Below are 14,480 nucleotides of genomic sequence, written 5' to 3' on the forward strand. Positions count from 1 at the left end.
TGATAGTACTGAGTTTGCAGCCAGAAGAACATTTAGGAAGTTTGTTTTCTTTTGAATAATTGCCGAGATGTATTGCCAAGGCCATCAATGCACTTTATGGTGAGTCAGAATTTCACTTTGTACTTCAATCTTTGAGCTTTAATAATTTCGTGCCTTCACAATGCAGTCTTGCTATTGTGGGAACCCATTGCTCCAGCCTTCTTCAATCGTTGGTCTAGGCCTGGCACAGTGGCTCATGCCTGTAATCCCAGCACTCTGGGAAACCGAGGCTGGCGGATCACTTGAGATCAGGAGTTCGAGACCAGCCTGGCCAACATGGTGAAACCCCAGCTCTACTAAAAATACAAAATTAGCCAAGCGTGGTGGTGGGTGCCTGTAGTCCCAGCTACTCGGGAGGCTGAGGCTGGAGAATTGCTTGAGCCCAGGAGGTGGAGGTTGCAGTGAGCCACGATCACACCACTGCACTCCAGCCTGGGTGACAGAGCAAGACTCTGTCTCAAAAATAAATAAATAGAAAACAGTTCATCTAGCAAAGAAGAAATTGCCCCCGTTTCATTGCAGGGAGGGGAGGGATGATTCAGGTTAGAAATGAAATGAGGCATTAATTGTTCACTTTCCTTTGCTGGAAAAAAATGGAAGATTTTAAATATTATTTTCTCCTTTTACAGTCAGAAAAATCCTATTTGCTAATTCTAAACTTACTATTTTTTGAAAGTGTATCCTAGTGAGATACTGTTAATTGATATCAAATTTTAGTGAGCCACAGTTTTGAAGAGTTTTAATAAAAGACTGTATCATAAGGCTGGGTGTGGTGACTTATGCCTGTAATCCCAGCCCTTTGGGAGGCCAAGGCAGGTGGATCACCTGAGGTCAGGAATTTGAGACCAGCCTGGCCAACATGGTGAAACCCCATCTCTACTAAACATACAAAAATTAGCTGGGCATGGTGGTGGGTGCCTGTAATCCAAGGTACTGAGGAGGCTGAGGCAGGAGAATCACTTGAACCCAGGAGGTGGAGGTTGCAGTGAGCCGAGATCATGCCATTCCACTCCAGCCTGGGCAACGAGCAAAATTTCATCTTAAAAAAAAAAAAAAAGTCTGTATCATAAAACAATTACATTCTGTTTTTTTAAAAAAAGCTTTTTTGCATAAACTTTATTACATAGACAAAATTGGGTGACCAAAATAATTTTGTATTATAATAGTAATTTTGTATTTTAATACAAAATTTTTCTTGAGGAGAAGCCATCATATTGGCAAACCTTCTTCCCTCTCCAGATAGAGGGTGATCTGGCATTTTCATGTCTTTGCTGTATGAGTGCAGCCCTGAGGGGACATGCCAGGCTAGTCGATGTGAAATCGATGTGATACTCCCATCGTTTCATCTTTTTATACCGTGCAGCCACAGCTCCATGATAATCCACATATACTATTGGCTGTTTAATTACAGAGCAAATAATATCCTCTTACTTGAAGGAATTTTTGCTTGTGTTCAGAACATAACACATCTTTCAAAGTCATTCTGGTTTTGAGAAACACATTTTATAATCGAATGAGTGTCTTTCCTGGCAAGGCAGGTAGGGGGCACTAGTCTCTTTTTCTTAGGAAGCTGGGGCAAGAGCCAATAAGGGCTGCCCCTGTAATTATACAGTGTCTGGAAATTAATCATTTTGCCCAATTCTAGGAAGAGCCTCTCAGTTCTCACCCAATTGCTATTCTTATTTTAGGGAACAACTAACTTACTTAGTTTTCTAATATAACCACAACAGATCAGAAGCAGTAAATGTAAAAGGCTCCCACTAAAAGCAGAAAGAAACAATGACTGAACGGTAAGTGAAAGGTGAAGCACTAAGAGGCAGATATTCTGGGATTCTTTTTAAAAAGCAGCATTCTGGGGCATTCGATGTAAGAAGGGGTGAACAGCCTTCACCCGTGACCGTTTCTTGTGCATTAATGCCTTGTGATGCTTCCGAGCAAGAAAAAGAAATTCTTTTCTGCATGCTCTGAGTGGAAAGTCAAAAAAAATGCTGTTTATTTTAGCTTGCCAGCAAAAACTACAAACACACACACACACAGCTTAAGGTGATGTTAAAAAATAAAAGGATTACTCCATTGTGCTAGATAAACAGTTGTTCTGACTCTGTTATGTACTTCATGTTAGTCCATGGAAGATACCTTCGAAGTACCTACTAGATTTCATCAGGTGTTGAGGGACTGAATAATATTGGTGTAAAGTTGAATTTTTCTAACTGTAAACCAAATGGGCTTGATGAGAGCTCAGCTGACGTTAGGTCAGAAAGGGCCGTCCATAAAGTGGTTCTGCAAATGCTGATGTCAACCGAGGACACACAATTAGAGGCGTCAAAGAATATAACCACCTCACTTGTCCTACTGCCCAGCCCTGTTTCACAGTGGTTGGGGGCCAGCACCCCTTCAGGGAGTGTATGCATTGTAATGTTACCTATTCCTTCCCCACCCAGCACCACACACACACTAGGCCATCAGCTTCTAGTTAGGTAGGATTCATTTTTGAAACCTGGTGCCCCAGTGCCGTCCCTGGCACTTACTATGTGTTCAATATGTAATTTTGAATAAAGAAAACATGGTGAACAATACAGAGCAGGATCTCAGCAAATCCCAAATTGTGTGAAACTCATATCGACCACAGGTGCCATAGGAGGTGGAGAAACATTCAGTGATGTGCCCACAGGCTCTGTTAAGCGGGCTACACAGTGGAGTAAGATGCTCCCAAATCCCAAGGACCTTGCAGTCCTGTGATGGGGACAGATGCAAGAATGCCCCTGAGAACTGGAGAGAGGGGGAAAAGCTCAGCGCCTAAGGGGTGGGAAAAGCTTAGTAGGGAAGCAGCACTTGAGCTGAGTTTTGAGAGAAGGGTAAAGTGCCTCTATGTAAAAAGGAGGAGCATTCCAGGAAGAGGGAGCAACCAGGGCAAAGGCACAGAGGCCCCTGGGCCCGCTGGGGGAATGCCGGGCCGTTTCTTGAGAAATGCAGGACTGGATATGGCTGAGGGGAGGGCAGATGGTAAGGGCTTGGGCTCTCCTCTGGATGAGGGAAAGTCCCAGGAGGAGTGTATAAGCTGCTGAGTGCTTGAGAGATCACCCTGCAGGAGTGTTGATGGATTGGAGGTGGCTGAGCTAACGGGGCCACTTAGGAGAGGGTCACCAGATTTAACCTTTGCAGATATTGGGGTGGGGGACATAGGGGAAGGGCACCACTGCAAGCTGAGTTCTTTGAAGGTAGGGATGACGGAATTTGGTGACTGGCTGACTGGGGAAGGGGCTGGGAGGAAGAGGGGAAGATTCAGGCTTATTCCTGGGTTTTTGCTTAGCCACTGACTACACTTGCTGATGCAGGGAATACAGCGGGAGGGGGAAGGAGGATTGGAAAGGTAAGATCAGGAATTACTTTTGGACATTTGTTTCCAGGTGCATGAGGAACATCTAAATCATCTGGTTATGTCTGAAATAAAAGGAGAGATTATGCATATTATTGCCTCTACAGGTCTGGATCTATTGATAAAGGAGATTTGGGCAGGGAGGGCAAGAAGGAGTGCAGAGAAGAAAGCCTGGGGAAAGCATATAACTGGGGAAGGACAGGCCATGAGGAGAACTGGGAGCAAGTGCTTCGGGGAAGAGGAATTTACCAGAAGTCACAGAGGGCCTGGGCGTGGGGGCTTACACCTGTAAGCTCACACCTGTAGTCCCAGCACTTTGGGAGGCTTAGGCAGGAGGATTGCTTGAGGCCACGTGTTCTAGACTGGTCTGGGCAACATAGTGAGGCCCCGTCTGTAGAAAAAGTTTTAAGTTAGTTGGGAGCAGTGGTGTGTGCCTATAGTCCTAGCTACTTGGGAGGCTGAGGTGGGAGAATAACTAGCCCAGGAGTTCTAGACTGCAGTGAACTGTGATTGTACCACGGCACTCCAGCCTGGGCAACAGAGCAAGACTGTCTCTTAAAAAAAAAAAAGCCACGGAGAGGCCAGCTAAGGGCCCAGGGTCTTGTGGATTTGGTAATGGAGGTAAACACAGTGTGGACCGATACAATCAGTGTTTGCTGCCCTTGGACGCTTCACTTCAAGTGTAAGGGGCTCTGTAACATGATAGAGTTGGGCCAGTGAATTTGTCAAGTGTCTTCTGGCTGTTACTTTTGTCTGTGTGTGAACCCTTATTTTAGGCCATTTCTGTAGTTAGTGAGCAGAGCAGATGGAGTTCAGTCATTTTGCAGAAATGTTTCCGTTTGGATGATGAAACAAGCTCGATTGCTGAAGCTGGTGCACTCATCCCACTGGCATGGTGCTAGCCGAAAGCTTTGAAATACCTAAGGACACTTCTTGCCTATTTATAGAAGTTGCTTCTGTCTGCTGAATAGGGCTTTTTAATTAACCAGGAGGTGCATTGAGTGACACTGGCCATTTTTCTCTGCATACCAAGTCTATAACATCAAAGAAGAAATTTAAGATAAAAATTCTTTAACATCTTAGGCCAGGTGCTGCTGCTATTACCACTGCAAGGACTTGCGGCAATCAGTTGGGAAACGTTTGTTCTGCATGTGTTCCGTGCCAGGTGTTGGCAATAAGATTCTAAGGTTTTGGAACTAGGCTACGACAATGAAACAACTTTCTCTGTTAGGGAAGTGTCCTGGGCCGTCAAGAATTGTCATCAAGAGCAGCAGGTTTTATGAGATACATGGACCTATTTGGCATTTACCAGCCCCTGCCGCTCGGATAGAGGGACAGGGCTGGGCCCCAAGTGTGGGCTTCCCGGAAGAGCCAAGCGCCGGCTGCTCATATGGGATGGGTGGGGGTGGTGCAGGTGCCCTGCATGGGTTCCGCTGCCCTAAGGAGGGTGCCAAGGCCACGCCTCTGTGTGTCTGCCAGGGCTGGGCTCAGAGCCTCCCCGGCTTCCTGGGCACTCTGCCTATCACACAGTGATTCTAATATGATCACGTGTTCAGAACAGTCACACTTGTCAAAGCAAGGAGAGAGCGCTTGAGCAGTGTTCAAAAACGTATCTCCAGGGATAAAAAAAAAAAAAAAATGAAAGTTTCATTTTCCTCCTTAGTGGGGAAGTCTTCTTTACTCACAGACTCCTCCTGAGTTGGTGTCTATCGTGAAACATTCTTTGAAAGCATAGTAAGTGGAGGATTTAATTTACAATAGTAGTACACATTTGCACAGAACCTCAAGTTTGTAATGCATTTCATCATCTTTATGTGAATCTCATGACAGCTCTTACAGGGAAAACAGGAAGAACTGGCCCCATTTTCTAAATGTGGAGACAGGAGGTGAGATGGCTCGCCTCTGCCCAGCCAAGTGGGAAATGCAGAGCCCAGAAAGACAGCAGGTCAGGAGAGGTTGATCCAGGGAGCTGTTCATTCTGCCACCCACCCCATCGCTGGCAACACCGACATTATCAAGGCTGCATTTAGATTTCAAAACAAAAACAAGCAAACATGCCAGGCTCGTAGTATGCTGTTGTTTTAACCAAAATGAGACAGCTCAAAGGGTGAGCAGCCATCAGTGCTGTGAGTGAAGCGCGATCACACATCTTGTGTGTTTAGCAACTCAGGAGGTAGCTGAGCCTGGAAGTGACTTTCCTGGTATGTAGCAATTCAGAGAATACAAAACCACATTCATTATCTGAAATGGGCTCAGTTGCCTCTATGTTTTACCATATAGAGCCAGGAACTTTGATGTGTGTAGTGTGTGCGTGTTTTGCTGCATATGCAGATAATCTACACAACTGGAGGCTTCAGCCTTGCTGTTCACACACACACACACACTCACACACACCAGCAGATACATCACACACAGACTTCTCACCTGTTATGTTACTAACAGTGGTGCTGGTTTGTTTGAAAAGTCTTTGAACTTATCAATAACCTTCCCCCAGAAGGCTCAGCATAGCTGTAGCATATGCTGTGTGTGGAAAATATAACCGAAGAAACACATTGGAATTGAATCATGACCACTATTGCTATGAGACAGAATCCACAGCGATGAAGTGGGCGCTGGGGTCAGACTGCCTGAGTGTGTACCCTAGGTGAGTCACATAATAGCTGGGTGAATGGCCAAGTTTTCACCGTTTTTCCCTCATTTGGGAAATGGGATGATAATAGGAGCTATCCTGAAGGGTGGTGATGAGGACTAAATTAATAATATAGGTAAAGGCTTAGAACAGTGTGTGGCAGATGGTAGGTAAGCCCTTAATAAACATAAAATATCATTATTTGTCTCCATCATTTGAGATATATCTCACATCTTATCCAGAGGACTCCCAAACACTCGTGCCTTCCCTTCTCTCTCCTGTCTCTGGATTCCTCTACAAGTCAGTTTTGTACCACGCAGTCTCACATATGACGGACATGCAGCATTACTTAGTTCCGTGAATGATTCACGTGTCTTAATGTTGCTTCCCCAACAGACTCTAAATTCCTTGATGTCAGGAACCCTGTAACTGGCTTTTGTTAGATTTCCACGAGTCAAGACCCAGTCCAGGGCCACTGTTGGACACTTAAACATCTTTCATCACTAGCTGTGTTCATCACTAGGAAAAAGTAGGAAAAATCCAGTGTTGTGGGATTGTAAGTAGATATTAGATCCAGCAGCTGAAACTTAAGATGTTAAGAGTATATTGACACAGATGTGCACACAAAACGTTTATAGCAGCTTTATTGATAATAGCCAAAAACCAGGAACAACCTGGAGGTCCTTCAGCAAGGGAAGGGTGACCCAGCCAGTGATGCATCCATCACACCGTGGATTGCTGCTCGGCAATGAGGAGGCACAGACTCGATACAGGAACCAGCTTGGGTGATGCTCCAGAGAACTGCACTGAGTGGAGAAGGGCAGTCCCACTGTGTGATTCCATTATTATTACATTCTTGAAGTGACAGAATTATAGAAAGGAGAACAGAGGAGTGGCTGCCAGAGTTTAAGGAGGGAATGGAAAAGGGGGGAAGAGCAGCATGCGGGATCCTTGAGATGGAAGTGTTTTGTGTCGTATTGGTGTCTGTCAGTATCCTAGCTGTGATACTGTACCATTGTTTTGTAAGATGCTGCCATCAGGGGAAACCGGGTAAAGTATATGAGGACCTCTCTGTATGATTTCTTACAACTACATGTTAATTTACAGTGGTCTCAAAACATTAAATTACACAAAAAAACCCACATACACTTAAAATAGTCCCAACAGAAGCAGAAAAAGTAGACCAGGCTTCCCACTGTTGGGAGAAACATGGCAAACCTCTTCCAGAAGGATTTTATATTTTTTATTTTCTGTTTTTTTTTTTTTTTTTTTTGAGATGGAGTCTTGCTTTGTCACCCAGGCTGGAGTGCCGTGGCGTGATCTCGTCTTACTGCAACCTCTGCCTCCTGGGTTCAAGCAATTCTTCCGCCTCAGCCTCCTGAGTAGCTGGGATTGCAGGCACCCGCCACCACACCTGACTAATTTTTTTTTTTTTTTGTATTTTTAAGAGAGATGGGGTTTCACCATGTTGGCCAGGCTGGTCTTGGACTCCTGACCTCAGGTGATCCACCCACCTCGGCCTCCCAAAGTGCTGGGATTACAGGCGTGAGCCACTGCACCCGGCCAGATTTTATTTTTTAGGAATAAAATGTATCGATTGTCCTTTAACACTTTTGTTTATATTAGTATTTACTCCTTGGAGTATAATAGTAGCATTGTTTAGTTATGTTAAATGATGATTGTTTAACACAAACAAGATTCCTCTGTTTTCAAAAAGATATATGTGGAGAGAGAGAGAGAGACAGGGTCTCACTCTGTCACCCAGGCTGGAATGTAGTGGTGTAATCATGGCTCACTGCAGCCTTGACCTCCCAGGCCTAGGCAGTCCTCCTGCCTGAGCTCCAAGTAGCTGAGACCAGGCATGCAACACCCTGCCTGGATAATTGTATTTATTTATTTGTAGAGACGGGGTCTCACCATGTTGCCTAGACTGGTCGTGAATTCCCGGACTCAAGCGACCATCCCACGTTGGCCTCCCAAACTGCTGGGATTATAGGAGTGAGCCACTGCACCTGGCCATTATATATGTATACATATATAGTGATATATGTATACACACAGTATATATCATGATGTATTTATTGCATTATATATATTACATTATATATAATACTATGTGTGTGTGTGTGTATATATTTCTTATAGTTACTTAAATTGGGGGAATAATTTAGAGAAAATCTTTTCCAATTCTCTCATTTCACATATTCAAAAACTCAAAAGTGACCCGAGGTCATACAGCTAGTTAGCAGCCTTAACAAGGGTAAGAACCCCGTCATCTGAGAATCCAGTCCTGTGTTTTGTACACAATTGTATTTTATACATGCAGCACAATTAAATGTACGTAGAGGAATATTCGAGTTACTGCAGTTACCCTGCTTGGTACTGAGATGATTCATTGCCACCCGGGGGGTGCCCCTGCTCAGTTGATGGGTGGCAGCTGCCCATGGAGAAGTGAAGAAACCAGGGTGCTGGATGTGCTCACCCTAGAAGCACATGTGGCACCCGTGTGGGAAAGGACAGGCTAACACTTGGAGGACTGGCAAAGAAAAAACAAAGGAGAAGGGAAAGTTCAGAGCAGAACTGGGATGAGAACCAGCTCTCCAGGCTCAGACCAAGACCTCTCTGATGGGGCACCCCAGAAGTGAGCACCCTTAATGTGAGCTTTTCATCCGTGCTAAGCTGAAAGCACTTATGTTCCTCACCACTAAGTGGGAAGCCAGGCTAGAGACAGAGAGATGGGAATGTAAATGTTCTGAACAGCAATTCCTATCCTGGGACTGTGGGCAATGTCCCTCTTCCCTACTCTCTTGCCTCAGTTTACCCATGAGGTGCTTTATTAGCCAGAAAAGCCATTGCAGCTTTTGCTGTCATCTATCTGTGGAGATTGAACACATACACGCAAACAACTGAACACATCATGCTTACAAAATGAGGATTGTGCAGATTGCTGTTGAAGCTGGCTAACCAACAGCAAATGTGAAACAGACCCAGATAATTTCCCCTGCCTTCTTAAATTGATTCCTGCTTCCCCGTGAGTGGTGGTGGAGATGCTGGCTGCAGGGAACAGATACAGGGAAAGAGTGGTAAAAACTTCGCTTTTTGGAAGACATTTGGTATGTTGCACAAACAGCCCCCACTACCAAGTGAGTCAGAACTTCCGAACAGCATAATTTTAGTGCCCTTCTTGTGGTTCTCTCTCTGGGCTGCTTCTGAAAGGAAGGTCTCAGGGCGGGGTTTCCTGTGTTCCATTCCAGAGATGACAAAGGGACTTTTCCCCCAATCCTTTGCCAGACTTTTTTTTCCAGATAGGTTTTCATGTCCACCCGCTTCTGTAGCTGCAGGTAATGCTGAGGACTAAGGCATTGTGGACTTCCTAGTTGCAAACTGCCCCATCCCTTCATATTCTTTACTCAACTTCTGTTTGCCTTCCATATGGACTACTTTGGAGAGGAAAAAGACTGGCATCAAATAAAAAATAGGATTCTGTTTTTGATGTAATGTTTATGTCAGGCTTAAGAAAAGTAATGGATGGCCGGGCATGGTGGCTCACACCTGTAATTCCAGCACTTTGGGAGGCCAAGCGGTCGGATCTCTTGAGGTAAGGAGTTCGAGACCAGCCTGGCCAGCATGGTGAAACTCTGTCTCTACTAAAAATACAAAAAATTAGCTGGGCGTGGTGGTGCATGCCTGTAGTCCCAGCTATTCAAGTGGCTGAGGCACGAGAATTGCTTGAATCTGGGACGTGGAGGTTGCAGTGAGTCAAGATTGCACCACTGCACTCCAGCCTGGGTGATACAGCGAGACCCTGTCTAAGAAAAGCAATGGAATGGGAGAGTATTCTGAAAAGCAGCAAGCCCTGTAAAGCCCAAGATAATAACAATCACATTGATAATAATAAAACTATCTGCACAGTATTTTGCATTTCATAAAATATGTTTATCACATGTGTTTTCACCTATGAAAAATTATTACTATCCCCATCTAACACGAGAAAAACCAATGTTGTAAGAGGTCACATTCAGTGTAAGATTACACTGTATGTGTACACTGTATGTGTAAGTCAGTCTTACATTGTAAGATTCACTCAGCTAAATAAGTAGCAAAGCTTGACCAGGAAAGTGAATATCTCCACTGCTCTGAACTGGTGCTCTGTACTGCACCAGCAGCAGGAGGGACAGTTCATCTCTGTGCACCATGGTCCCCTGACACAGAATTATTACACCCTGACCTCCTTGGAGGTAGTCGTCTATGCCTCATTCTTCTTCGTATTCCCAGAGACTGGCACATAGTAGATACTCAGGAATGTTTGATGAAAGACTGAGTAGCTGTATGCCAGAAACTGTAGCAGTCATACCATTCCCAGAACCATAACATAACAGTTCACCTGAGTTGGGTGCTCAAATACCAGGCACAAAACCATACAAGATAAGCTCCTATTATTAGATCTATTTAACAGAAAAGGAAACGAAGTATGAGTAATCAGCTGAAAGTTGCAAATTGGGCACTTTGTCACTAGAGCCTGAGCTCCCAACTATACCCAGCCATCTCTTCCTGCAGGACATTGAGTTACAGCGGCCTGCTCCACTCTTGGAGCAGCCTGGGGGAGCCATCTCTCTCCTTGTGCAAATCACCTGCCCTCTTTGTGCCTTAGTTTCCCTTGTCAGGCGAAACTCATTAAACTTTTCCTAACTACCTGGAGGATGTTTGCAGAGATTTAATGAGGAGACACATTTGAAAGCATTCTGAAAAGCAAAAAGCATGATCCAGATGCAAGCATTATAATCATTGTTACTCACTGCCTGCACCTGCAGTTTGACTGTGGTAACTTCAAGGCCTGCGGCAGCACTTCTAATTGAGTCACAGTGATAATAACACGTATAATAGCATACTTGGAACCAGTCAGTCGCAGGGAGATGGGAGGGGTCTTGTGTATGTCTTCAGCAATGCTGTGAATAATTACAGCTTAATAAATGGGATCTAACTAAGAGGTGTGGGTCTACCTCAGAGTGAATCCTGGGTTTTGGCTAATTCTTCTACCTCCCTCTCAATTTCGAAAAGACATACACACACACACCCCATTAACTATCTTGTCCTGCTTTACAATTTAATCTCTTAGGATACTGACTTTTACACGGATCTGTTCTGCAAACATCTGGCATCCCTGCTAAGAAACAAAAAAAGGAAAACAGCATCCCGGAAGCACTGGATTTGGGTCAGTTACTAACTCCTCATCTGTAAAATCGCTAGCCGCACCTAAATTGTGATGACTGGAGTTCACATAAAACCTAGTTTTACAACCTGTATCCCTCATTAGTGGCGCTCATCTGATCCAGAGGCGGTGGAGTCAATCATGCAACTATGTAATTACTCGGAAAAAGATAAGAGCTGGGGCCCAGGGCTGTTCAAAGCCGGGCTGGATGCACAGGAAGGCCAGTGACTGCTGACCTGGGAGAGAGGGCCAGGGTGCGAAGGCTTCCAGCCATCAAGCAGTAGGAGTTTGGCAGAAGGCTGTGGAGCAAACCCCAGGCCAAGGCAACTTCATGTGCACAGGCACAGAGGCAGATACAGTTTAGACATTCTGGGACAAGGTTAAAGTGTTGGCATGGCTGGAGCAGGGGTTGGCAGGACGAGAGGATGTTTCTCCTGGATGGGAGGGAGAGGGGAGGAGCATTTTGAGGCCTTGGGTTTGCTGGGGGTTCACATTATGTCTGGTGATTCACATTCCTTGCGACTGCCGGACTGTGGGCCCGAACTGTGGAGTGGGAGAGGATGGGCAGGGTGCCACTCCCCCCCCAACCACCCCGCCCTTTCTCCCCGCGTGAGGCTGGCTGATGGGTGTCATTTTCTTCTTGGATTTCGCGCCTCCGGGCGGTGTGCCCCTTCCTAGGCCCCCACCTCTCCTCTGTGAGGGCAAGATCTGCCGGTGTCCTAATGCCTTTTCCAAGTCTGGGCGCACAGATCCAACTTTCCCGGGGGAGAGGCAGCTCCGCGCCATCCCCTAGAATGAGAAAAGGGAGGGTGGCTGTGTGTGTGTGTCGCGCAGACAGACAGGGGCCAGGGCTCCGGGCTGCTTTCCAGGCCAGCGTGGACAGGACACCCCCTTAACCCCCGCCCCGGGTCCGCGACAGGGAGCGGTGAGGCTCTTCCTCGGCCCTGGTACCCGGGGCCACGCACGGTGTCCGCCGGGCTCGGGTTGCGCACCCGGGGCCTCCGTTGAGCGCGTGCGGAGAGGGGCGCGGCCTCTCCCGCGGGGCCACCGGGCGGGTCCCGGCGGGGGCGGGGGTACTCGCGGTGTCCGGGCCCGCCCCAGCCCTGCCCCGCCCCGGAGCCGCCCGGGACGCAGGAAGGAGGGAAGGAGGCTCGGCCCCAGCTACCCGCGGCGCCGCGCTCCTCCACGCTCCGGGCGGGTAAGTGGCACCGGGCCGGGAGGCCAGGCCGGGGGCCGGGGCCCGGGCGGGTGGGGTCCTCAGTCCCCGGCCCAGCTCTGACACAGCCCCGGGGATCGGGGGCGCCGAAAGTCTGGGGGACCTGGGGAGGCGCGCCCGGCGCGGGGGCGGGGGCTCCGGCATGACAGCTGCGGGCGGGCGGGTATTTTTAGTTTAAATCCAACCGTTCCGTGCTGGCTGCGAAATTCCCGAGCCTTTCCTTTCAACCCCGGGAAGCTTCGGCCGGCAAGAAAAAGCCCTAAAGCCCGGGGCAGCACGTCCCAGGCGGGCCAGGTGCCTCCTCGGGGCTTCCCTCTGCCTCTCCTAGGGGCGAGCTGACCTGTCACCAAGGCTTGCGCGCGGCGGGGGCCCGACCCGCTCCTGGCGACCGCGAGCGCGCTCAGTGGTGTCTGGGAGAGCAGAGCAGGCGGTGAGGAGGGGAAGTCCAACCCCGAATGCTCAGTTTTGTTCAGACGCCTCTTGGCTGTGCAAACTTGACAAGCAGCTCAGCCTCTCTGAGCCTCATTCCCACATTTCTAAAGGGGAGGGCAGTGAGGCCAGAGGTGGCTTGCAGGGCCTGAGAGAGCCTCAGATGGATGTTGACTTCCCTTGGGGTCTTGGGATCTTGACCCCAAACAGCAGACCCATTGATGTGGCCCATTGGTCAACCCAGGAGCAGTGCCCCACACCGCCCAGCTGACTTCTGCTTCAAAACTGGAAGCTAGGGGCTCCAGCCTGGGCGGGGTGATAATGAATATTTTTAGTGAACCACTTTGGCCCTGAAGCTCCAACCATGGGCTGCCCTGGGACTCTTTCCCAGGTTCCTGGTCACCCCTTTCAACTCTGAAGAGTTACCCTTATCCCAGCACTGGGTGCAGGGGCTTTCTACAGCCAAGGGCTGCTAGTGGGATAGCCTGATGTGTCTTGGGGGCATGCCCCATCCCACATGAATGAGGGCATGAGGAGACTGGACCATCCTCCCAGAAAGAAGAGCATGTCAAAATCACTGCCGTTCTGAGCTTGGCAGGACAGCCTCCCTCATCCACCAAGAGAAGCAGAAACAGGCCCAGAGAGGGGGAGTGATTTGCCCAGAGCCACACTGCCTGGCTCTCTTAAAGGGCCTGGCCTTGACGCCTGCACTTCCAGGGCAGCTAACAGCCCACAGGAGTCAGGAGCTGGGAGGTGGGAGGGGCGTACCGGTGCCAACGAGCTGTTTTGCTCAGTTTCCTGTCACTGTGCCCCAGCGGGACGCTCCAGCACATGTGGGTCTGCACATTCCTCAGGCCGGACAGCGCTCCGCAGGCTGACAGCCACAGCTGTGCCAAGCCTGCTGGCCCCGGGCGTTGTTTTCAACCAGAGAGGCCCCTCTGGGGGTGGCTGAGCGGGAAGTGGGCTGGGATGTCTTATTTCTGGAACTTGTGTCTTGCTGCGGGTCCTGAGGAGAAGACCTGAGGATGTGTTGGTGGCACAGAGGGAAGTGGTGAGAATCCAGGCTCAGGTTTCTGCCTCCAGGTACAGTCTGGCATCTGGCACCTGGCTCCCTGCAGGTGCACTTCAGGGTGAGTTGGAGTCTCCATGGGAACAACCCTCCTGCCCGGGTGCTTTGCATGCTCTCCAGCAGCCATGGACCTGGCCATGCCTGGGCAGCCCCTTTGCCTTGTGATGCAGCCTGGAGCAGGCTGCCAGGGGCCCTGGCTTGGTGGCCCCGGGAGGCAAGACTGGGCAGGCCCAGCTCAACCTTAAAATCACCCTGGAGGCTTTGGGAACCCACTGGGCAGCTAGGTCTCCCACACTGTCCAGCTGTTAGGAATGAGGGCAGTCAAGTTGGATTGCCTGAATCCAGTCCTGCCTTAGCCAGCTCCTGGCTGTGTAGCCTTGGGAAAGTTGCTTCACCTTTCAGAGCTTCAGTGTCCTTCCCCATGGAAAGGGGCTAACCATAGCACTGCAGGTGTTGCCTTGCAGGGCGTCATGAGCACTGAATGAGCTTTGTCCTGATCAGCATCTCGTATGA

General features: G+C 48.5%; 1 protein-coding gene and 1 long non-coding RNA gene across 8 annotated transcripts in view; one reads left to right on the forward strand and one right to left on the reverse strand.

Annotated features, from left to right (window-relative positions):
• Window positions 1–11,389: 11,389 nt before the first annotated feature.
• On the reverse strand, window positions 11,390–12,894 carry LOC117071462. The gene is made up of 2 exons (XR_004432312.1): window positions 12,810–12,894; window positions 11,390–12,042 (listed from the first exon to the last, which is right to left on the reverse strand). It is a non-coding gene; the product is annotated as an uncharacterized LOC117071462 (long non-coding RNA).
• Window positions 12,341–14,480, forward strand: part of SYNE3 (spectrin repeat containing nuclear envelope family member 3) — a 117,474-nt gene continuing 115,334 nt past the window's right edge. For 4 of the 7 annotated variants that reach the window (XR_004432310.1, XM_033191446.1, XM_033191441.1 and 1 more), the window contains exon 1: window positions 12,341–12,451. The gene's annotated coding sequence lies outside the window, so the exon portion shown is untranslated. Of the gene's footprint in view, window positions 12,452–13,721; window positions 14,029–14,480 lie in introns of those variants that run through there. The other 3 variants (XM_033191444.1, XM_033191440.1, XM_033191442.1) reach the window with 3 other exon arrangements.

The sequence above is a fragment of the Trachypithecus francoisi genome, unplaced genomic scaffold, assembly GCF_009764315.1.
Source record: "Trachypithecus francoisi isolate TF-2019V2 unplaced genomic scaffold, Tfra_2.0 Lachesis_group3, whole genome shotgun sequence".
Lineage (NCBI taxonomy): Eukaryota > Metazoa > Chordata > Mammalia > Primates > Cercopithecidae > Trachypithecus > Trachypithecus francoisi.